This window comes from Nomascus leucogenys, chromosome 10 (genome assembly GCF_006542625.1).
Source record: "Nomascus leucogenys isolate Asia chromosome 10, Asia_NLE_v1, whole genome shotgun sequence".
In the NCBI taxonomy this organism is placed as follows: domain Eukaryota; kingdom Metazoa; phylum Chordata; class Mammalia; order Primates; family Hylobatidae; genus Nomascus; species Nomascus leucogenys.
Window position 1 is genome coordinate 46,651,676 of NC_044390.1, and position 23,916 is coordinate 46,675,591.

The 23,916-nt window shown below is 48.4% G+C and overlaps 1 protein-coding gene across 9 annotated transcripts in view; it reads right to left on the bottom strand.

Annotated features, from left to right (window-relative positions):
- Positions 1-23,316, bottom strand: part of ZNF536 (zinc finger protein 536) — a 487,537-nt gene extending 464,221 nt beyond the window's left edge. For 7 of the 9 annotated variants that reach the window (XM_030820271.1, XM_030820268.1, XM_030820273.1 and 4 more), the window contains exon 1: positions 19,675-20,128. The gene's annotated coding sequence lies outside the window, so the exon portion shown is untranslated. Of the gene's footprint in view, positions 1-19,674; positions 20,129-21,471; positions 21,713-22,673 lie in introns of those variants that run through there. The other 2 variants (XM_030820267.1, XM_030820269.1) reach the window with 2 other exon arrangements.
- Between the last annotated feature and the right edge of the window lie 600 nt (positions 23,317-23,916).

A 23,916-nucleotide genomic window follows, 5' to 3' on the forward strand; every position in this document is an offset into this window, starting at 1 on the left:
GAAGGAAGGAAGGAAGGAAGGAAGGAGGAAGGAAGGAAGGAAGGAAGGAAGGAAGGAAGGAAGGAAAGAAAGAAAGAAAGAAAGAAAGAAAGAAAGAAAGAAAGAAAGAGAAAGAGAAAGAAATCTTCAAAGCTACAAGTTCTTAAAATCGTACACAAGGCTTTTGACCAATCATAGTCATTTCCTTGTTGTCTTCTGCTATTTTCTATTGGTTTGAATTCGAACACAGAGATTCAGTGGACGCTCTATACATGGCTCTCTTGTGAACAGGGCCAGGTCGGTTCACTTCCTGATGCCGTTGTCTGCACCGTAAGGTGACAGGGTCTCAGGAGATAAGGGTCTAGAATTGCCTCTGTGATTGTGGCATGAAATACTCTCTGATTTGGTTAAATGTCACTAATTGAGACAATCTGGAGAAAACCAAGGAGGCAATAAATAAGGTTTGCTCGTGTTTATTTACTTACAATTTTCTGTGAGAGTGAGACAGCATCTCACTCTGTCACGCAGACTGGGGTGCAGTGTCTTGATCACAGCTCACTACAGCCTCAACCTCCTGAGTTCAAGCCATCCTCTCACCTCAGTCTCCCTAGTAGCTGGGACTATAGGTGTGTACCACCACACCAGCTAATTTTTTTAATTTTTTGTAGAGACGGGCTCTTGCGATGTTGCCCAGGCTGGCCTTGAACTCCTGGCTCCACTCCTAGGTTCAATCCATCTTCCCACTTCCCAAAGTGCTGGGATTACAGGCATGATCCACCACGCCCAGCTGTGGATGTTTAACCTTGTCTCCAGGTTCGAGGTGTAACCCATCAGAGAAGAACTGGGAAGGGTTACCTGAACCAGCGTGGAGTCCATGGACAACAGCACCCCCGCAAAGCTGCCTCTCCAGGTGAAGCTCGGGAACCGGCATGCCCGACAAGCATTCCTAATGATTCTTCAACCTGCTCTTGGTCTCTTGCACACCTCCCCTGTGTTACAGACGGGGAAACAGATCCCATGTAGGTAATAAAGTGCCCAAGTGAATCACCAAGCAAAGGCCAGGACCTGGGATTTCTGCCTCCACCCTGTGTTTGACTATGAACTGTCACCTGGCCTACAATGGGGGCACACCGGGAGTGCCCTTGAATACATATCTTATTTTCATTCACACCATCAAACAGCTGAAGTCATAGTGGAACAGGAAGCTGGAGACTTGAACACGCTGGGGAAAGAGAGGTGGGAACACAGACACCAGTGAGGCAATGCCCAAACCCCAGCGGAAAGCTGGAAGAACCCGGGGAACGTGGGACTCCCTTCTTTAACTGGAAGCAAGTAACAATCGGTCATCACCAACAATCACAACGCCAAGGGATTTCTTAGTTTCTATATCAAGGAACCCATTCATGATGAGAATTTCACTCCCAAAATGTTCTGGCTTTGAATAATAGTGGCTTCAAACATCCCTGGTAGACTCTTAGGGTCCTTATTTAAAAAAAATAATAATAATGAGTCGACTCTTTTACTCATTGAATTGAAAAAGAAAAAAGCTAGTCTTGGCAACCGCTAGACAGCAAATAGTTTTTAGCCCAAGAGGTCTATAAATGATGAACAATTCAACAGGAGATCATTCTAAATATTTTCCAAAGACCCACACTCTTCATTCACTTCTGTTACTCATTAAGTTTTTATTACTTTCCTCACCCATCCCAAACCGCCCACCCCCAGGTGTCAGACCTCTTGTGGGGTGCAGATGGGGGCAGCATGTAGCTGGCAAGGCAGTGGCACTCTGTGGGAAGAAAAAGAACAATTCTGCCCCCAGGAAGCTTGCAGTCTACTTGAGAGAAAATATGTACACAGGGAAAGGATATTTGCATTTAACTTGTAAAGAAATAATATGGATAAAAGGAAAACATTTGATGCCACAGAAGGATTCTATGAGACAGATGGGAGAAAATCGAGACTTCTTTCCCTCCCTGATTCCTTCTGTCTTTTATTTTTCTGCAAGAATTCTCGTTTGTTGCTGACTTGTGGGGAGAAATACGCGAGCAATACAATCCCAACACTCAGAAAACAGATTCTTCAAGTTGCACAAGCATCGTAAGCTCCCCAAGACAGGAGTCACTGGGGCAACAGGGCGTGACATAGGTTTAAAGTCCTTTCCCCCTTCTGCAATCATCCTCTGTGATTCGAGTGTCTCATTGAAGCCAGTGGGGTTACTCCACCTCACTCATCAGTCAGATGAGCGGCTCACCAATCAGGGGGCCAGGGCAGCATCTTCTCCCGTCTCCACGACGCCTCTGCCCAGGGACCCCCATCAAGCACTGCCAAAGACAAGAACGCAGAGCGACTAACAACTTTATCTGTGTTAATCAGGGCCCCACACAGCTGGCTCTCAGCAGCGACAAAGAACCTGACTCCAACGCTCCGTGCCCAACGTACTGATGTCAAGGGAGAGGCCTGCAGCAGGGACTGCGTGGCCAACCTCAGACCAAGTGGCACAGGCGGGGAAATAGCTTCAGAGAAAAGGCCTCTGAGGCCAAAACCCAAGCAGAAGAAACACCCTTGATTAAGCCAGTCCCTATCATAACATTCACCCTTGATTAAGCCAGTGCCCCTACAAAGGGAGAACAACTTGGCAATAACACTAATAGGTTTTCAATAGAGAGACAACCTTCTTTCTGCACTTCCATCACGGCGACCTCGTGGTGGGTTGGGAGAGAGTCACAGCTGTGACTTCCATCTCTAACAATGGAACAAAGGATATGTCATGGGACAGTCTGTTTCATGACATGTCATTGTTCTCAAAGGGTCAAGGACACACTCCTAAATTTAGATTTTCTTTTAGGAAAGTAGCGTTCTTACAAAACATATTTATTAACGGGCTGCCATTTGCAAGTCGCTGCTCTGGGTGCTGGGAGTAGAGACCTCAGGAGACTGTTAGGGGCCCTGGCTTTGGGGAGTCTAGTCCTGTGGAGGGAAGGAGATGGGTAAGTGTGCAAACAATCAATAAAGTCAATAAAGATAAGCACTGTACAGACAACAGAAAAGGACAAGACAGCAGGTGACTGGGATAGGATAGAAGAAGAGGACAGGAATGGCCTCCCTGAAGATGTGCCACTTGAGTGGGACCTGAGCATTGTGCTGGGGCAGCCAGGTAACAGATGAGGATGAGGGGGTCCCATGCAGAGGAAACAGCTGTGCTATGGCCCTCAAATGGGATGGAGCCTGTGTGTCCGAGGACCTGAAAGGAGACCAGTGAGGCTGGAGCCTAGTAGATGGGGTCACATGGGTGGCAGACAGGGACAGCCAGGTAGACATGAGTTAGATGGTGATGACTCCATCCATTGACTTAAGCCTGTCAAAACCCTCCTTAAATGGACTTTTGTCTCCTAGCCAGGATGGTGGCCTCAATTCTAGCTTCAGCCTGTTCTAAATCTTTCTAATGTGTTCCATTGGCATTTCCTAAAGGTAAGAAACAGCTGTCTCTTGGAAAAAAACAAAAAACCACTAGGCAACCCAAATGCTGCCCTCCTTGCAGCTCCTCAGGTGGGTCACATCACCACCCCCGATCCTGGCCAGGTTCTGGTCAACCTGTTAATTAGCCAGGTCTCCCCTAGAGGGAGAAGCGTCCAGAAGGTGCTAAAAGCTTAAGGGGCAAGGAGCAAAGAGAGCTGGCAATGCAGTGGTCTGGAAGCCTTTGTCCAAACACAGGGAAGGTGAGGCAGTGTGGCAGGCAGACATCTGAGTTTCAAAATTCGTCTGTAATTATGGCTTGAGTAGAGAAAATGCACATGAGTTCACAGGATGATAAATATTAGCACGCTTCTCCAAGTTCAAGTGAGTTGTCAATAAGACAATTAAAGCAGCATCAATAATATGCACTGTATGTTATTATCTGCTATTCTAAATCCCAGGCTTTTGTGATCCCTGGAAAACAAAGGAAGACAGGCAGCAGTGATACGCATATTTTTTTGCACAAGTGAGAGATGGAATTCGGCCTTAATGTAACAGCACAGCACCTGAAGGGTGGGGGGGTGGATCGTTCTTAAATACTCTATGAAGAACTCGGGGTAATGAGGGATGGGTTAGGTGGAAAGGAGTGTTACAATGGGAAATTAGCAATCCTGTGTCTAAAGCCGATCAATCACATCTATCACGTGGCCCCAGTCAATAAGAGCCTGAATAAGTGCTAGCATTGACCTTAATCAACTGACAATCGGTACTTGGAAATCAGAAACTGTAGATTCTTCTAAGAGAAGACAAAGCTAAGGAAAACTTTGCATAAAATTAATGAACAGGAATGAACGTGGCCTTTAAAAGTGTATACACACACACACATATTCATATATATATAAATATATATAGGAAAAACTATATAGGATTGTGCTGAACTGGAATTTATAATGAACTATCTCTTGAATACAAATTGCAATGGTAAAAGTTTTTCATTGTTCCCCAAGACAAAAACCTACACAACGCAATCTCTATACATCTGCATAATCAAAAAATCATTTTCTGCTAAAAATAACTTGCAAAGCATTAAATGCATTGGAATGAGAGTAGATGTTAAAACTACTATTTGTTGACACTTTGTGATTTGGGATTGAACAGAGAAGTTGTCTCCAAATTAATGAGCCAGACGTAATACAGCACTGTCAAAATATTGATTTTATTTTATCCTACCTATTGTTGGAACTCTTCTCAAAGTTGGGGAAAAATATAATTTTTTCATTAGCGTTATCATTTGTTATTACATTACTTGCTATTTATTATGGAAAAGGAATCTCGTGTCACTTTTCATGATTAATATAGAACAATCACATGGAAATTTGTGATAGAGACTAAAATAAAATACCAAATGTTTCCCAGACAATTCTTACTACAGACTGCAATATTTCTTCAGAGGAAAAAGAAGAACTGTTGGTTCAAATTTCACAATGCATGATACCTAAATTTAGACCTCTATCTATTATGTACTTGGGTAACAATATTGTTCTAACTAATGTTTTAAAATTACGATAATTATATTCATGTTTATATAGCTTACTTTAAAATAATCAAATTAATGAGTGGACAATTGCCAACATATATTCACAGAGTTGAACAGATAAAATCAGAAAAAAAAAAAAAAAGCTGTTTCACAAGGTCTGTTGCTTTATTCTTAAGGATTGTTTTTTATAGTATCTTAAAACTTTTTTTCTTTTAACTCATCATAGATTTTTGTGAAGGAAGGAGAAATATTTAAGCAACTTTTCCAAAAGTGTAATAAAAGTCATGCATTTGTTTCCATAATTTTTCTATTGAGTCATTTACATTTTAATATTTTGCATCTAAGTTACGATGATGTGAAATACGATATGTATGCAGGACTCTTTGGAATGTTTACAGTTATTTAATGAAATTTACTTAACCATTTAAAACCAAATAATGAGAAAAAAAAATTTCAGTATCCAAAGAGCCAGGACATATTTCATTTTCCACCAAAAAACATAATAAGAATAAAATTAAAAAGTTAACATTGTAATAATTTAAGTAACGAATCGGAAGGCCAGGCATGAGATGTATTTTCAAGTTCAACATCAAATCAAAACATCCTATGTGATCCTACAGGCGATACCAACAAGGATCTGGTTTTCCTGCCAACCTGTCCCTCTCTTGAAACGGATAGGTCTTTGTGATGAAGAGTTGGGGATGGGGAGTAAGAACTTCCTCAAAGGGTCAGGTCCCAAGTAAAGTACAAATCCCCTTGGGGGCAGGGACCCCGCTTTGTGGAGATTTCCTGGTCACGGATGGAAAAGGATGCAGGGAATACGGAACACCACTGCAGCCATGCGTAGGAAAGAGGAACCCAAAACACTGTTGTGAAACTCATGATGGACCCTCCCACCCTTTAGACTGCATGAAGCACAACCGAGTCTAACCCAACACTTCCATACAAAAATAACTGTGAACGGATACCCCCTAAAGCTGGGGGTGGCCGACCGGGAAGCAGAGGGGAGCCAGTCATCACAGACTCCCCTGCGAACCCCAACAGGAACTACCCTGTGAGAGAGTTTGATCATTTTTGTCTTTGCAGCTAACTTTATCTTCTCATTTCTCTGAGGGCCTGGCACAGAGTAAATGTCTAGTAGATATTTACTACTAGAAGAAGAATAGAAGGAGGGCAAGAGGGAAGGGCCACTTGGAAGGAAGATGTTGACTTTGGACGGCAGGAGAGGGCATCAGGCAGAGAAGACCACAGTGGCCCATGGATGCCCTCCCACGGGAAGTACCCCTCAACAGGCGGCGCTCACAGCAGAGAGGGCAAGCAGCCCCAGCTAGATGTCCCCTTCCCCAAGCAAAGAAAGATCGCACCACCAAGATCTTTCCAACCTTAGGGCCTTTGCATAGGCCATTCCCTCTGCCTGGAAATCTTCCCTACCTTTTTCTCTGCTGACTTCTTCTCACCCTGAGTCCTCCCAGAGGACACCGCTGACTACCCAGGTGAAGAGGTGTCCCCACAGCCCTCAGTTCTCTCCCTTCCTAGTCTTCGTGGGCATGGTTGAAATGGCGCATATACTTCTGTGTCTCTCTAGAGCAGCAGGAATCACAGGGGTCAGGTCCAGGTGCCTGGCACATAGCAGACACTCAGCAAAGATCTGCCAAGCCTGGTGGCGCTGCACAGAGTGCAGTGAGAGAGGAGATAGGAAGCCCGCTCCCCATGGGCTCTGCTAGTTTAACTCTCTCCATCCCTTTTTTACTCCAGCCACAAGGCTGCTCCTTGGACAGACCTAGCACAGTCCCGTCTCAGAGGCTCTGCACTTGCCCTTCCCTTAGCCTAGAGTGCTCTCATCCTGGTATCCACCGCCAAGTCCAGGCGCAGATGCCAGCTTCTCAGTGAGGCTTCCTGCCCGACTGGTGTGACATTACGGCCACCCCCACTCCATTCTGCTGTATCCCCATTCCCTGCTTTATTTATCTCCATAACACGTCACCATCTGATATACAATGTATTTGAATTATTTGGGTTTCGTTTTTGTTTCTGTTTTTGAGACAGGGTCTCACTGTGTCACGTAGGCTGGAGTGCAGTGGCACAATCATGGTTCACTGTAGCCTCGACCTGGGTTCAAGTGATCCTCCCACCTCAGCCTCCTGAAGAGCTTGGACTACAAGCACGCACCATCACACCCAGCTAATTTTTTTATTATTTGTAGAGATGGGGTCTCACTATGCTGCCCAGGCTGATCTTGAACTCCTAGGCTCCAGTGATCCTCCCACCTCAACCTCCCAAAGTGCTGGGATTAAAGGTGTGAGCCACTGCCCCAGGCCTGAATTATTTGTTTATTTCCAGTTGCCTCCCACCAGAATGGAAGCTCCACGAGAGCCCTGATTTGAATCGGTTTGTTCGCTGTTATGTCCCCAGGACCCCAAACAGTTCCAAATTTAAAAGCCTCTCTAGCAGGTGTTGCCCACAGCAATGTCCTTCCCAAGTGCTGTTCCCAGATCGCCACAGCAGTTCCTACTGTCACACCTGTATTCTTGCTGTTCCATCCACCAAACACTGTGCCCTTCACTTCTTGTTCGTCTATTCAACTAATATTTAAGGACTGAGGCCTAAGTACCTCATACCCTTCAGGAGACGGTCCACGAAGCCCTCCTTGCTATATGGCCTGATAGCAATGCTTCCCTCTCAGAGCCTGTTTAGTCCAGCTGCTTGGGGGTTCTTCCAGGCTGCCCCTAGAAAGCTAGATATTGTCTCTGGAACAGTTCGTGTGCAGGCCAGCGGGAGGTCAGGCGGGTGCAGCAATGCGATGGCACTCCTGGGCCTCCTCCCAGGCAGAGCAACCTGCAGCTGGGAGCTGTCCTGGAACAAGGTTCTGGAAGGGGCCCAGACACCCCTCAACCCATTCCCTTGAAGAGATACAGTCCCCTTGGGGTTCTGGAGACCAGAAACTGGCCCAGCGAAGCCAGTTCGTTAGATTTTTTCTTTTTTTTTCTGAGACAGAGTCTTGCTCTGTCACCCAGGCTGGAGTGTAGTGACACGATCTTGGCTCACTGCAACGTCTGCCTCCCGGGTTTGAGCAATTCTCCTGCCCCACCCTCCCAAGTAGCTGGGATTACAGGCACCCGCCACCACGCCCGGCTAAATTTTGTTTGTATTTTTAGTACAGATGGGGTGTCATCATGTTGGCCAGGCTGGTGTCGATCTCCTGACCTCAACAGACCTGCTCGCCTTGGCCTCTCAAAGTGTTAGGATTACAGGTGTGAGCCACCACGCCCAGCCCCTCAGAATTCTTACAACACAACCAATGTCGACACCTTTGCATCTGGTTTGGGTTAATAACTCACAGATGATAAGTAGGAATAAAGTCCAGGTACACCTCCCTGATGTCTCCACAGAAGGCTAGCTGGCAAGTCTGGAGAGGATTGGATCCCAAAACCCCGAGGGTGAGAGCAGATGAAACGCAACCTTGCCTCACGTGGCATCATGGTGTGCGCTCTTTTTGGCATGGATAGGTGTTCAAATACAGCTTCATGGAACAAGAAGGATTTGGACTGATGCCTGAGAGAAGAATGAGATGTGCGGTGGGGACAGGAAAGGCAAGGGTGCCCTGGGAATATAGGAGATGCCTATAGAACATGGGAAGAAGCATTCCTCACCCACCAGCAGAGGATGGGATGTTGGCTTCTGCTCTAATTCCCAGGCCTTTGACTTAAATGCATTTTAAGAAGCAAAATAATTCCCATGCTCAGAAAAGCACAGGACAAATCTCCCCTTTTAGGGTCCAAGGATTGAGTATGATAGAATCTTTGCAACTACAACAAGTATGTCTGTCTCATGACTGTCGATTCTCCAACCGCCATGTCTGTTCTAGGAAACCCCATTTGCAGAGAAGGTCCAGGCCACATGCCAAGAGTCCCAGTCTGAAGGGCATGCAACCTACATGTCACTGACATAGTTTCCGTTCAGACAGAGCCCAGCACTGCTACCTACCAGCAGCTTGGCCTTGGGCAAGTCATACCACCATGGATAAGCCTCGCTTTCTCCATCAAAAGACAGAGAGTGTTCTCAGAATTAAGTTAAATAATATATTGCATTTCAAAGCCCAAGGCCACCTGTCTAACAGGCACTCAATAAATGCTACAGGGTCATTGACAGGACCCCATCTTGGTTTCAAATTTCCCCGGGAAAGATGGAGGCTTGCTTCTTCATACAGCATCACTAGGGCATTCCCTACTTTCCAAAAGAGACTGGCATTTTTCTTTTGTCATAGATTTGGGATCCCCTCTGGTGAGGGAAAGCCAGCCCAGAATTCTACCTTTTCCTCTGTGGGAGAAAGTAAAGGAGCTCTGTTCAACTCCCCACCTCTCTCTTGGGTGACTCTTCTTGAATGCAGTGGTCACAGGTTCAACTCATTAATTTTATACTTCATGCTTAAGTGTTAGGCTGCTTTGAAATCAACACTTGAATATACACCAGTATGCAAATTAGGGGAGTCTCTGGTATGTATATGTGTATGTGTATGTATATATATACATTTTTTTTTAATTTGGAACTTGGAAACTAGGAGAACATCACTGCTTTCATTTTGCTATTGTGTTGATGCAATGGTTTCAAAGCATTTCTGTTCTCATTCACAGCGCCGATCCTACCTAGGATACACTTTATATATCTAGACAGATGATAGATGATAGATAGATAGATAGATAGATAGATAGATAGATAGATAGATAGATAGATTAGATAGATAGACAGACAGACAGGAAGGAAGGAGAAAGAAGGGAGAAAGGGATGGAGGGAGGGAGGGAGGGAGGAAAAGACAGAAGAAAGAAAGGAATGAAGGGACCTCCTTGTGATCTTTAGCTTTGGCTGTAGGGAAAAGATGGAAAACACAGTTTGTAATGTCCCTACCAGGAATCCAGCAACCAACCAGTACACTTGTGTGCATGTATGTGTTTTCATGTGTGATTGTGTGTGTGTGTGTGTGTGTGTGTGGCCTAGATACATGGTACTAACATTTGATGGATTGGAGTGAGAATATTTGTGTAGTGAAGACTCAGACCCCAGACCCCTCCATAGCTCAGCTGACCCTTTAAAATGCATCTTCAGATACATAGGAAATCAATCAGCCAATAGTTACTGGATTCCCAGGTACATCACTCCAAAGACCAGCTAGGAAGGAAGGAGGAATGGCACTTCTCCACCCGGCTCTGCAGATGACTGATGCCCGCACCCTTTGGTGGGGCTTCTATTTCTAAAATATTCAACAACATTTGTTAAACAAGTAATAAGAGTAGCTGGCCATTCATTGAATAGCTGGTCTCTGGGCTCCTTAATCATTTTCTCTTTTAATCCTGATGACCTTATGAGGGAGAAAGAATTAGTCCAATTCTACTCATGAGAAAACTGAGGCTCAAAGATCAAAATGCCCTGCTTACAAACAGCTTGCAAGTGGTGAGGCTGGATAGCAAACTTGATGGCATCTGACTGGTCCTGAGCTCTTTATCATGGTGTTACACTGCTTTAAAACAAAACAAAAAGATGCCTCCAGCTCTTCCTCATTTACAAACTTGAAGTTTCCAGCTGAATGAAATAAGCATCTTATTGAGGGAGGAAGCATCCCTAAAAGTTAAATTATGCAAAAAAAAGAACTTATAGATATGGATGGATCAAGCAACACACATGGACTGTGTAACTCTTGCAAAAACAATTTAATTAGCAAACAAAATGCACACAAAGAATCCTCCTTTAGACTCTCCTCCTTCAGGCACAATGATACGGTCAGTGAAAAGATACACGAAGTTTCCTCATGTTACTCTAAAGGTTAAGAGTTGGTTGACGATAGAGATTAATAAAAGGAGGGCTGCCTTGGCCCCCGCAGTCCAGCAAGAATTCCACTCGCCTACCTTCGAGATGAAGATCAGCGATCATAAATACCTTCACGTTTAAGCTCAAATTATCATATTACAATTTTGTGTTTGATTCTGCTAAGCCCTCTGATTCCTAGAGAAACAAGGGCTCCATCCCCAGCCTCCCCAGGCTGTCTGGCCCCTTCACAATGGCCTCCACGGGAGGCCAACCTCTACCAGAAGTGAGTCAAAGAGACAGATTCCAATGCGAAAGTCTGTCCTGGGGAAGGAAGCAGCTGGAAACCACTCATTCTTCAGATTAATGAACAAATTCTTTTATTGAAGGTGGTATTTGGAGATCACACAAAAATTGTGTGATTTTCATCTGAGCAACATTATCATGCAAAGGGAGAAAAAGTTATCTTAACAACAGACTCCTGCTGTCCCCCAGATCCACACAGGAGCCTGGTAGTTTTCACCTGAGTGGCCAGGCTCCTTAACCAGGCAGTGCCTAGAAGAAGAAAAAAAATCTCACAAGAATCTAGCTCTTGTCAACATTTTGAGACATGAGGATCAAGTTGCTGGTGTCAGTGAGACAAAGCAGAATGTCAAAATGCAACCAGTTCTTCCGGAAGCGTTTGGAAGATGGCACATACTCTAATATCTGGAATATATTACTTGACCTCACCAGACAGCCATCGTCAAAGAATAAACATGCCAACAGGCTGGGCATACACATCCCTACCACCCCCCTCCAAAGGACAAGCCGTATCACCATCCGTTACATCCCAGGGCACTGTCATGGGGAATGCCAACCAGATGACCAGACTGGCTGAGCCAATCATTTGTCACCTACTAAGAAAGCCACTGTGTCTTCTTGGGGTGGCAGCAGTTATTAAAGGGGAAAATTGCTACCTTGCAGCCTTAATCCATTTTTAGATGATGCAAATGTTCATGTCATCTTGTCTGTACCTCTTCTGCCTTCAAAATAGATGGAAATTTTAAATGGAACTAAAATTCCAATTGTACCCCCCGGCCCCAACTTCAACAAAAGCTTTTTCAAAATACTTTCAGGATGAATGTGTACACACAGGGTGAAAAAGCCAAAAAGAAGGAAATGGGTGGGGTGGGGGGGCTGAAACAAAACAAAACAAAAATCACACGGAAAATAAATATTAAGTTGTCAAACCAATGATCTCTAAAAAGAATTGCAGATGGAGTGTCTGGCTTTTTGCTTAAGAAATGGTGCATGCAATGTCCATGAGAGCTCCAGGCAGGCTGTGGCTTCAGACTGTTCCCAGCTACATGCAAGTCCTCAGTACCCAGCGGCGGCAGGACTCAGTGAGAGAGTGGCTTTGCCAAGACCAGCACAGAAGCAAGCCCTCCACTATCAGAGGAGGTTTCGGCTGCGCAGATTAAATCCTTTCATGCCGGCATGTGGCCGCTTTTCTTCCTCCTCGCATTCCCACACTACCACTTTTCCACCTTTTGAACTCTTCTTGGGCTGTTGGAGGGGGACTGCCCACCCACCAGCGTTGACCCTCTTTAGGGTGGAAACGTTGAGGAATAAAGTTTCTCTGATGCTGTGGAATCCATGCGCTGAGTTTAACGAACAGATCCAGCCATGTTCCATCCGTGAGATGCTCTCTGCTCGGTGCAGATTTAAGGCTGCTGAAATAGCCACTTGGCATCAACAGATTACAACCCCAAAACTAGGGGCCCTGGCCGGGGAAGCAAAATAATTAAAGCACTTTAGCTCTAATTGCAGTAAGACTTCCCAGCCCCTTCAGTAGGCTTCATATAAATGACGGCCTTTCCATAATAATTTGGAAGACATTGCCTGATTTGATTTAACTAGATTTTAATCGAGAATTAAAATTTTGAGAAAATAACCACACACAAAAATGGTGTAAGCTACTTTTTTTCTCTAGTCAATAAGGGATAAGTGTTTCTAGATATTTCAGAAGATAAAATTAAATATCAAGCTATTCAAAGAGATTAAATTTTATATGTAATATCTATGTGGTCTGTGATCTGTTTGCTGTCTCTATAGTTACTTGTTAGCTGACACAGCATTTCCAAATATTTTCTCCCTCTTAATAACAAATTCACAACAATGTATATGTTAAAGTAGCAAGTTCCGGTTGACATTTTTAACTTTTCAAGGCAGGTTAACATTATTCGGAAGGATGATTTTGTTCTCAGTGCTAAGGACAGTTTAGGGAGGCAGGAGTGCAAACAAGGTTGAGACAGGCGCCTCCCGGGCCAATGCAGCTGGCTTCCAATGCCCGCTCGGCCATGCCACAGGCATGGGCGGCAACAAGTTGCTACACCTCTCAGTTTGCCCACTGCAGAAGCTGCCCCAAGGGAGGGCGTTCACTGGGGCATTAAAAGAACTAAGCAAGATAATGCACCCGGGGTGTGTGATGCAGTGCCTAGCATGGGGTCAGCACCCAACAGTGGCCACTGCAGGTGTCAATGTTGTGGGCACCTCTGCATACCTACACCGAAGAGCCCCAGACCTTCCCTTCCTCCCGAGCCTGGAAACCACAAGCAGGAATGTCTGCTGAATTAATACCACCTCCCGAGGGTCCTACGATCTGGTCCTTGCACGAACCAAACTCTCCTTCGAATTTATGAGAATTATGAGGGAATCTCAGAAATGCAAGCCAGATCATCATTATAATTAAGGCTGAATGGGCATTTCTGTGATTAATCTCGATTTTAGGTGGGCTTTCACAACCTAAGTAAAGCTACTTCGTGGTGTGGGGTGTGTGTGTGTGTGTGTGTGTGTGTGTGTGTGTGTGTGTGTGTGTCATTTAGTAATAAGGCAACAAAAAGCCTAAAAAATGTAAAGGAGGCCAGGCACAGTGGCTCATGCCTTTAATCCTAGTACTTTGGGAGGCCAAGGCAGGTGGATCACCTGAGGTCAGGAGTTTGAGACCAGCCTGGCTAACATGGTGAAACCCTGTCTCTACTAAAAATACAAAAATCAGCCAGGTGTGGTGGCACACGCTTGTAATCCCAGCAACTTGAGAGGCTGAGGCGGGAGGACCTCTTGAACCTGGGAGGCAGAGGTTGCAGTGAGCCAAGATTGCGCCACTGCACTCCAGCCTGGGTGACAGAGTAAGACTCTGTCTCAAAAAAAAAAAAAAAAAAAGGAAGGAGCCTGGTGGTCCCAAATAAACAAACAGAGTCAACAGTGGAGGGGTGGCCTCCCAGCATCCGGCTGAAGAACCAGCAGGAGGTAGGGGGCCAGAAATATACTCCCCAGGAGCCAGGCCCACCTAGGTAATCAAAGACCCAACTGAACACAGCTCAGGTAATCAAAGCTGCAATGCCTAGATAGAAAACTTTCAGGTTAATGTCAGCTCAAGCCTACGGTGATCATTTCTCCTGTGTCATAACAGCACTTAATTTTCTCATTGGAAAGCCACAGACTAAGAATACTTGGTAGAGGAAAGGGGGAACCTTATAGACTGATTTTCCTTCCTGCATCTCTTCATGCCTTTGAAGCATCAACATTACCTTCCTGCCATCACCTACCTGGAGGCTTCAGTCCACCCCAAAGAGTGCTTGCTTTGGCCCTACCAGCCCCCAAGCCTGGTGTCAGGGTGTGGTGGATGAGCTTTGAGAATCAGGAGCAAATCACAGAGGTCCTGCTGTGAATCTGGCCCCAGAAAGGGCAGCTGAACCTGGGTCACGGGAGATGCTTTGCAGCAGTAGATGAGCTGAGCGTGCCAACTCCAGAGGCATAAAGGATGGGTCTAATCCTAGACCCACCACCTACCCCTCCCATTGCCTCAGTTTTCCTTCCTGAATTCTGGACATGTATAGTACCTGCATCATAAGGAAGGTGTAAAGCACTAGGAACTGTGCCTTGCACATAGCAAATATGTCCAAAAATGGACAGCCAGGTGCACTGGCTCATGCCTGTAATCCCAACACTTTGGTAGGCTGAGGTGGGAGGATTGCTTGAGGCCAGGAGTTTGAAACCAGCCTGGACAACATAGCAAGACCCCATCTCTAAAAAAAAAAAAAGTTAGAAACTACCTAGGTGTGGTGGTGTGTGCCTGTAGTCCCAGCTACTCAGGAGGCTAAAGTGGGAGGATCTCTTGAACCCAGGTCAAGGCTACAGTGAGCCGTGATGGCACCACTGCACTTCAGCCTGGGTGATAGAGCAAGGCTCTGTCTCTTAAAAAAAAAAAAAAAGTATCACTATCCTGCCAGCAAAGTGCCCAGTCTCAACTCACTCAGAGCCTAAGAACTATGCTTTCCACTGCTTAGTTTGCATGTCACAGTCAGGGGCCAGGGATGGGGTTCTCCCCCCACCAGCCCCTGACACCACCTCCATGTGCAATTGACCTCTAAGCAGTCAGAGCTGGGCCCCATGCCTTTGCTCAGATACAATTCATCCATGTGGAAGTTCTCTCCCCTCTCAGACTCCATGGGTCTTCCCCGGTTTAGTGCACAGCCCAACCCCCTGGACTTACAGGGCACCGGGATATGTCTGTCTCCCCACCAGCTTGTGCAGTCCCTAAAGGTAGGACCACAGCTGACCTTCCACCCCACTGAAGAGGCCCAAGACAAGGCCTGGCGCATAAAGTGTGGGAAATAAGCTTGATTCTCCCCAAGGGAGATATAGAAATGTCTGGAGACATTTTTGATTATCATAGCTGGGAGGTGCTACTGGCATCTAGTGGGGTAGAAGCTGGGGATGCTCCCAAACATCCTACAACGCACAGCACAGACTCCCACGAGTGCCCTGAGCTGGAGAAATGATGTGATGCCCAGGTTCATCTGTTAAGTTCCACCCAAGCCTCACTCTCATCTGAATCTTGTCTCTTAGGGAAAATAAACCCCACTTCGAGCAGGCTCTGAGCATGTGAAAAGCCAAGTACTTGATGCTGCTTATAGTAGCAAAAACTCCACTATCAGAGAAAGACCAGAGATCTACAGTGATTTTTAAAAGTGAAAGCTCATTATCCTAAGCGAATTAACGCAGGAACAGAAAACCAAATACAGCATGTTCTCACGTATGAGTGGAAGCTAAAGATTGGGTACACATGAATATAAAGATGGCAACAATGGATACTGGGGGACACTAGAGGAGGGAGAAAGGCAGGGGCAGAAGGGCCGAGAAACTATTGGGTACCATGCTCACTACCTGGGTGACGGGATGCACTGTACCCCAAACCTCAGCATCGCACAATGTTCGCATATAGCAACCCTGCACATGTACCCCCTGAAGCTAAAATAAAAGTTGAAAAATTATTTTTTAAAAATCAGAAGCTGAGAGGAGAGTCGCAGGGAGCCAACAGAACCAGCCACAGCAGCCCTTATCACCAGGCACAGTCAACAGGAGCCCGTTGATGGCATCAACTGGCCGGGGGAGGCCCCCACGCCCACCCCAGGTGGGCCAGATGGCTTCCTGCACAGCCCACCTTCCTGAGGGGGCTTCCATCCATGTCTGCCTTCTTTTGGAAAAAAAACGGGGGGGTGGGGGGAGGATTTCGGAAAACTGGACCGTGTTTCCTAGCATCTCTATTCTGAAGGTGGATTTTCTCCTGTATTTCGTGATTTCTTCATTTATTTCCACCTCAACCCCTCCAACACACATGTACATTACAAATTCACCAGTCTATCCTGGATAGTACAATTGTGGATGAAAAGGAAATCATCTCAGAACAAGTATTTCTAGCAGGCAGCACCCTTCCCCAGCACACACAGACAGACAGACACACACACACACACACACATCACCACCACCACCATCACCAACACAACCTAGGGGGCCACTCCCTGGCTTGGCGCATTCTGACCATACACATTATCTGCTCACTCCTCTAAGGACGTTCAATGCCACTAAGGGGAACATCACAGCAGCCTGAAGAGTCTAGACCTGAACAACCAATCCCTCTCCTTGGCAAAAGGCCTCCCTTCCAACAACTCCCGAGCAGGTACCACATGAAGCACACAGGTGAGCACAACCAGGCAGACAGAGACCTCCCTCCCCCTCCTCCCCATTGGCCCTGCTCCCTTCCGTCCAACTCCTCCGCAGCCTCAGCCCAGACCCTGCCCTGGCACATTCTGGAGAAGGTGCCACTGTGCACAGCAGGTGTGAGTTCAGAGGAAGCCCCTCCACTCACAAGGCCCCACTAGTAGCAATGTGAGTGAGTTTGTGCCCTGCTTTTAGATTCCAAAATCCAGCCTTCACAGCCTGAGAGATGCCGCCTGTCCTTCCAGCCGAAATCTAAGACCTCACTTGGAGATAGGCTGAGGCAGAGCTGAGCACTGGCCTGCCCTAGGTCCTGGCAGACAGGCCATGGAAGAGGCTTCTGTCCTTCATATGGACAAATGTTGACCTGCAGAAAACTCACTTGTTTTTAAATTTGCATCAAGTCTCACTTTAAATAATGTTGAGAACAAAATGCAAGCTGATATTTCAGCTTACTTAAAAGGCTTATTAAAAACACTAAATCCAAAGATGTTAAAAAGCTATAATTGTCCTCATTCAGCCTGGAAAAATAAATCTATTTGCTTTCTTCTTTTATGACACTCTTCTTATAAAAAAAAAAAAGTTCATCTATATTCTCATGAGTATCATTGCTGTCTTTCTTCCCCCTCCATTCAAGGCACTTTAAAAACACCTGTGCCATTCACAGCCAACTTTTGAGCAAAAGGCAACCACATTTGGGGAAGGCTGTTTAATTCTGATTTCCTGATGCCAGAGATAAGCTTTTCTTGCTCAAAAGTAAGATGGAGTTCAGAGTTCACTTGAATGGCCTCGTGGAGCTGATGGTTACCTAAGGCAAAGCAAACAAACCTAATCATTCAGCTTTTTGGGGTTCAGTGGGCAACGATTCCACATCTCAGCACTGCCTTCAGTACCCCATGGGCAACTGTGGGTAGTCAGGCTGCACCTTCTAGCTGCCTCTCTGTCCTCTCCCATAATGGGGGTTATTGGCCTCTGACTTGGACCAGAACAGCGTGACTGTTGTTCCCTGCCTGCCCCAAGTCTTCCGTGAAGACAGCCCGGCCAGCAGTTAAGTTGCTGAGTTGCGAAGATCTCCAGCCTGCTCAGAAGTTAACCACTCCAGGCACAGAACAAGATGGGCTTTCAGAGCACTAGTCCAAGAGAATGCAAATTTATTGAAAGCGTTTTCTCCAGGTTCTCCATAATTACCATTTATGTCTCCAGGAACTGTTTCCCCAAACCCAGTTTAGGGTGAAAGAATTTTAGAGACTTTCCCTGCAGATGACATATGAGGTACTAACCTTTTTTCATATGCCCAGATGTTAAGTTCATTTTCATCACATTTATGTAAATTTCATTTGAACAGTAAATCAAAAGAAATCTTAAATCATTGTACACTATTTAAAAATCAACACTAAATCCGGTTGACTTGCAGTGATATTAACATGAAGACACAGTTAAGGGGCTGAAAGCAGGAGGCAAATCTTCCATGCAATGGTCTCAGAGTCCCGGCCATTGGTCACATGCAAATATCTCTGCCTGGTCACAATCGCATTTAAGTTTGACCAGATTAAGGGTCTTCTGGAAATGAAAGTCTTAAAAGTTTTCTAAACTTTGGGAAAATGGGTCCCTCAGCCCAGGGGCCTGTCATCTATATCAGTGTCTTGGACTGAGGCAGAGAAAGTCCACGGGCAGAGGCCCAGTGCTGAGACTTCTGGCAGCCGGGTTTCTCCTCAGTGGGGCGAAAAGTTAATTCCTAGGGCTCGGCAGTTCTGCATTTGTCAGGGAGCAGGACGTCAGTGCTATCATTACCAAGCAAATCAGCCAGGCGGTTAATGGTGGAATCAGGAGACATTTGCACTCCGCTATCAGAATGACATCATAACTAAAGCAGCCTTCAGCCAGAAGCCCTGGGCTCTCCCGGAGCAGAGGCCAGAGGGCTGCAGGGGCGACCCCCTGCGACTCCCTGGACTGAAAGCTGAGCCCCCCCCCGCCCAGCAGCTTTCAGGGTGGTGGGCGCAGCCCCAGGCAAGTTCCCAGGCTGGCCCGGCAAACAGGAACCAGGGTTCTAGTCTTCCCCCAAGCAAATCGACTTTTCCCCTGGGTTCTGAACGCTGTAAATAATCATTATAATAATATTACATATTTTCAATAAAATTTGAGATACTGTGAAACCACTTTCCTTATCAGGCAAGTGTTGGTATTTTATAAATGCAGCTACATTTTCGCTATAGGATTGATGGCATTTCCAACAGAATTGTCAATCTCTCGGTGACCCTGTCTTTAGCAAAGAAGGTCTGCACTCTCTCCTTCAAGCAAAAGAAATAAATGATGCTGGGGGAAGGGGGATGAGCTAAGGAAAAAGCCCTTCCTGCTCTTGTTTTGGTTGCTTTTCTTTCTGTTTAAAAGCACAGCGCAAACACACACATACACACACGCACACGCACACGCAGACACAAACCTTAGAATAATGGGGGAAGCATTTGGCTACAGGCTTGCATTTACGGCGTGGCGCGACCAGCAGCCGGCCCAGCTCGCTCGCAGCTCTGCCCTCAGCGGCGGCCACTGGGACCGACTGCCCGCCCCCGACCCAGGCGAGATGCCCAACTGCGACCGCGCGCCCCCCAAGATCGCCTCCCGAGTCTTGCCACAGGTACACGCGTGGCCCAAACATTTCACCTGGCCCGAAAAGTCAGGAGACGGGGGAAAAAAAAAAAAAGTTGTGCGAGCAGCCAGCCGGGCAGTCCCGGAGCCCGCGGAGGCCGTCCTCCCGCCGCCCAGCCGCCCGCACGCGAGGCCGGCCCGGGGCGGCGCGCAGCTCGCGGCACCTCGCTCCCGGCTTTGCGCGCTCACCCCGGGGCGCGCCGAGGCCACCGCAGGGCACTTACTTGGCACTTGCTTTTGAGTGTGCAGATCGTCGCGGTTTTCAAACAAGTTTCAGGGAGAAAGAAGGAGGCAAAAAAAAAAAAAAATCCAATTATGCAAATGGACTCCGGACTGGGAGGCGTGGGTTGGATCTGACGCCGCTACTGTACGAGTTCTCGGAGCAGCCCCGGGCCGGGCAGATTTATGGGGGCGCGTCACGGCTACGCCAGGTCCCGCCGCCGGAGCATCTCGAAGTTAATTAAAGCGGTAATGTCCACTTTCCCGGCGACCCTCCGTGCGTGGGTTTACTATTTCACCATCAAACCTGACCCTGGCGGGGGCGGGGGGCCTGTCCCCACGCCTCTCCTTCGCTCTTCTGGCCGCCCCCCTCTTTTTCCTCTCTCCGTCTCTCCCCCCTTTTTCCTCTCTTTCGTCTCTTTAAGTCGCCTGCCTTCCACTCAGTGAACAATGAACAAAGATGTGAGTGATGGGAAAAGATCGCCCCCCCTCCCAACCCCAGCAGTGAGCAAAGCCGGTCTTAAAGTAAAAATCCAGTTGCTAATATCAAACTGGGAAAGAAAACAGCGCGTTGCCAGTCTCACCACCCCTTCCACACACACACACACGCACGCACACACACACACACGCACGCACGCACACCCCACCTCAAGTTCACCTAAGCCCTGGCTGGAGACTGGGGCGCCAAGGTCAGGGCGCGCGGGGCTGCCCAACTCGCCGGGGACACCAGGGTTGGGGGACGGCGCGTGCTCGGGCCAGGCGTGCTTCCCGCGCCCCTCCCCGCCGGTCGCCTCCGCCGGCCCCCTCCCCGCCTCTACACCGGCCGACCAGGCCCGGCGGCCCGCTCGGGCTGCCCGACCGCCGGATGCGCTCAGCAAACGCGGCCCCTGTCGGATTTCTGCTAAATTGCACGGCCGCGGCGGCGGCAGCGGCTGCCGGGAGAAGGCGCAGGAGGAACCGGAGGCCCGCACCGCGCGCTCGCTCACTCCGCCCCTCCCGCTCGCCCCTCGCCCGGGCCCCGCCGGCCGCCGGGTCCCACCCGCGCACACGACCCGGCCCCCAGGACGCACCGGGTGCCCGAGCCCCGCAGGCCGGGACACCTCGCAGCTGCCGTATTTTCTGCTAAAGTGAAAACGAAGGCGGCTGACAAATCACGTCTCCGGCGAGGCACCCGTTAGACATAACAATATCCGGCAAACAAAACCCGGCCGCCGCTGCCACCCGCGCGCGGGGCTGAGACCCCGCCCTGCTCTTTCTCGGCCCCCAGCCCCTGGCCACTGCGCCCTCAACCCCAAAGCTCCCCGCCCCCCAACATTCCAATCCTCCACCTAACTCGGGAACGGTGGACATGTTCTCCAGCAGGCACACAGTAGGAACCACTCACAATACAGAAGTGAAGTGAAAAGGGGGGGACTTAACTTTCCACCTGTCCCCAAAGAAAGCCCTGCCGGAGTTTCCTCCGCAGAGTGAAGAGTGAGCAACACAGGTCTCTCTCTGCCCGGCTCGTTTTCTTTCTTTTTCCCTAACTTCCCCGCGTTTCGACCTTCCTTCACTTCGCATACATCCGTCTATATGGAGATATCTATATTTTAAATTATTTGCAAAACTGTAACAGATGGGCGAATCGAGATCTGGACACTTTCCTACTCATCAAAGGAAAGCTCTCCCCCCACCCCAACTTTTTTTTTTTTTTTGCCTAAAATACACCCCGGGTCCCGCCTACGACTGTTTTCCTCAGTTCATCTTCGAAAAATAATGTCTTGAAGCAAACAGAAAGGCTTATCAGCAAAGATCATTCCTACCCCAGTCATGCATCTGCGCTGGGGGAACGGGAGGCGTCCCCTCAGATTGCACTCTTCCCAGACGCCGCGCAAGCCCTGCCTCTCCTCTGCCTTCCAGAGCCCCCACGCCCGCACTTCCTCGCTCTGATTGGCCTCATTTCTCCAGCCTGGGACTGGCCGGCTCTATTCCCTCCATAACCTGTTACTTATTTATTTATTTATTTCCTCTTTGGCCCCCGGCTGGGCCCCCAGGCCGGGGCCCGACTAGGGCAGGTGCTGCGGGCGCCGCCTGCGCTTGCAGGCGCCACGGCCTTTCCTGGGGTCGCGGGTTCGGACCCTGGCACCTCAGCCCTGAAACCAACTCCCCGGCCTCAGCCTGGCCAGGCTCCCGGGGCACAGGAGGCCGATGCAATCACAAAATGGCAGGTCTCAGCGGCTCTCGGCGCCCGCAAGTTTGACACATTGTAAGCATCAGCTAACTTTAATTGAAAAAAAAAGGTTACAAATTACCCTCTCTCCACGGGCGGAGGGGCCGGAACCCCGCAGTGAGCGCGGACCGGAGAAAGAGCGCAAGGCGAACCCCCGTCCCAGGCAGAGGAGAAAATGGGGAAAGTCACTTGAGCAGAAGTTTCCGCGGCCCCAGCCTCCCCCTCCCCTTTCTACTCCCCCCACCCCCCAGACCCTCTTGAAAGTTTCGCGGGGCCTGAGAGTGGCTCGCGGGCCGCTCGCGGGTGGGGGGCGCCGGCCGGGTCCCCGGAGCTGGACGGGAGGTCCCGATCGCGCGCCGGGCGCCAGGCCCTGGGACTCCTTTTCAAAGTAACGGTCCCGGGACCGCGGGCGGGGAGGCGGCGGCCCAGGCGCAGGTCCCGCTCGCCGCCGAAGTTCTCTGGCGCCATACGATGCCCGGCCGCCGCCGCCGGCTTGGTTTTCCTCTTCTTTCCCCCCACCCCCCACCCGCTGACAGCTTCTCTCGCCAACGTCACAGCCACGGATATTTAATTAGACCGTATTTTTTAATCGCGATGGGGCGAGAAGGAACCGGGCGGCAGGCCTCGCCGAGATGGGGAGGGGGAGGGGACGGGGGGCCGCGCCAAGAGTCCAAACTCACTTTGCCACCTCCCGGACGCCGAAGCTGCCCCCCCACCCGCCGCCGCCCCCCCGCACCGCGCCCCCCGCACCGCGCCGCGCCCCGCGATCCCCCCACCCACCTTTGTTTTCCTTACCTTAAACATTGAAACGCGGGCGTCGGGAGCAAACTCGGGCACGTAAACGGAGCGTTGTAAAAGATTGTGTTCAATGAATAATGAAACATGCCCACACGATTGACTTGATCATTTTCCGGGGCTGAGGGGGGACGGGCGCCCTGCTCGCGCGCCTCACTCGCCCACTCGGCAGAGCCCTGCGAACTGTTCCCAGCCCAGCTGGGGCAGGGCGGGCTCGATTTTCATCAGCTTCTTTTCAGAATCGCCCCGTTCATTGATACTCATCACCCAGCCCCGGCAGACATCCCCATCCCCGGCTCGGCCTCCCCCTATCTGGTAGGTGAAATGCATTGTACCATTAAAAACGCTCTCCATTGTCGCCCTGGCATAATTCACAGCAACTAGATAGGTCTTGCGGCATTTAGCTTTGATGAGCCAGAGACTGAACCCTTGATATAATAATCTACAAAGAATGGTGTGTGATCGTCCATTTTTTCTCTCTGTCTAGCAACTAAGAAACCATTTAACACAGCGCAGCTTGGTTCTGACCTTGAGCTCATGTAAACACACTTATTAAAATCTATCTATTCTCCAAGAGCTACATTCTGATTGTCAGACTCGTTACTGAGACATATATCAGCCCCTTCCTTGTCACTACTTTGCATTCCTGCCTTTGACTAAAGAATTTTTTATCCAGCCGAGAGGGAGAGAGAGACTGCCACGGAGAGAGAGGAGAGAGAGACGGAGAAGGGGCAAGCAAAAAGCGTAATTCTTACCTGCTCCTGAAACTATTTAAAGTCTGTTTCTTTTCTGGGAGGAAAAAAAAAAAAAAAAAAAAAAACTCCCGGGTGAATCTCGGTGGACAGCGGGACGCGAAGAATCAGTCACAGCCCGGGCGTTTAAGGGAGTCATCAGCGATCAAATGACGTTGATCCGCGCTGTAACCTTGTGGCGTATTTAATGTAAATAAGGCAGTTATGTTGCCAATCGCCGCGATACAAACGCGGAGAGGTCCTCAGCCTCGCCTCCCGCGCCTGCCATTAGAGGCGACTTTATTTACAGACACTATTTAGGAGATCATGATAATTCTGAAACAATACTAGTGCCAAATGATTATGAAAATATGATTTTAATTAATCACGTAGTAGGCAAGGAAATTAGCATACGGTAATTAAACTTCGAGAAAAACGTCACGCAGGTTCTCTGCCTTATGGGTCTAGAATAATCATCATGCGATGGGCTCCAGGACTTAATTATCAAACAA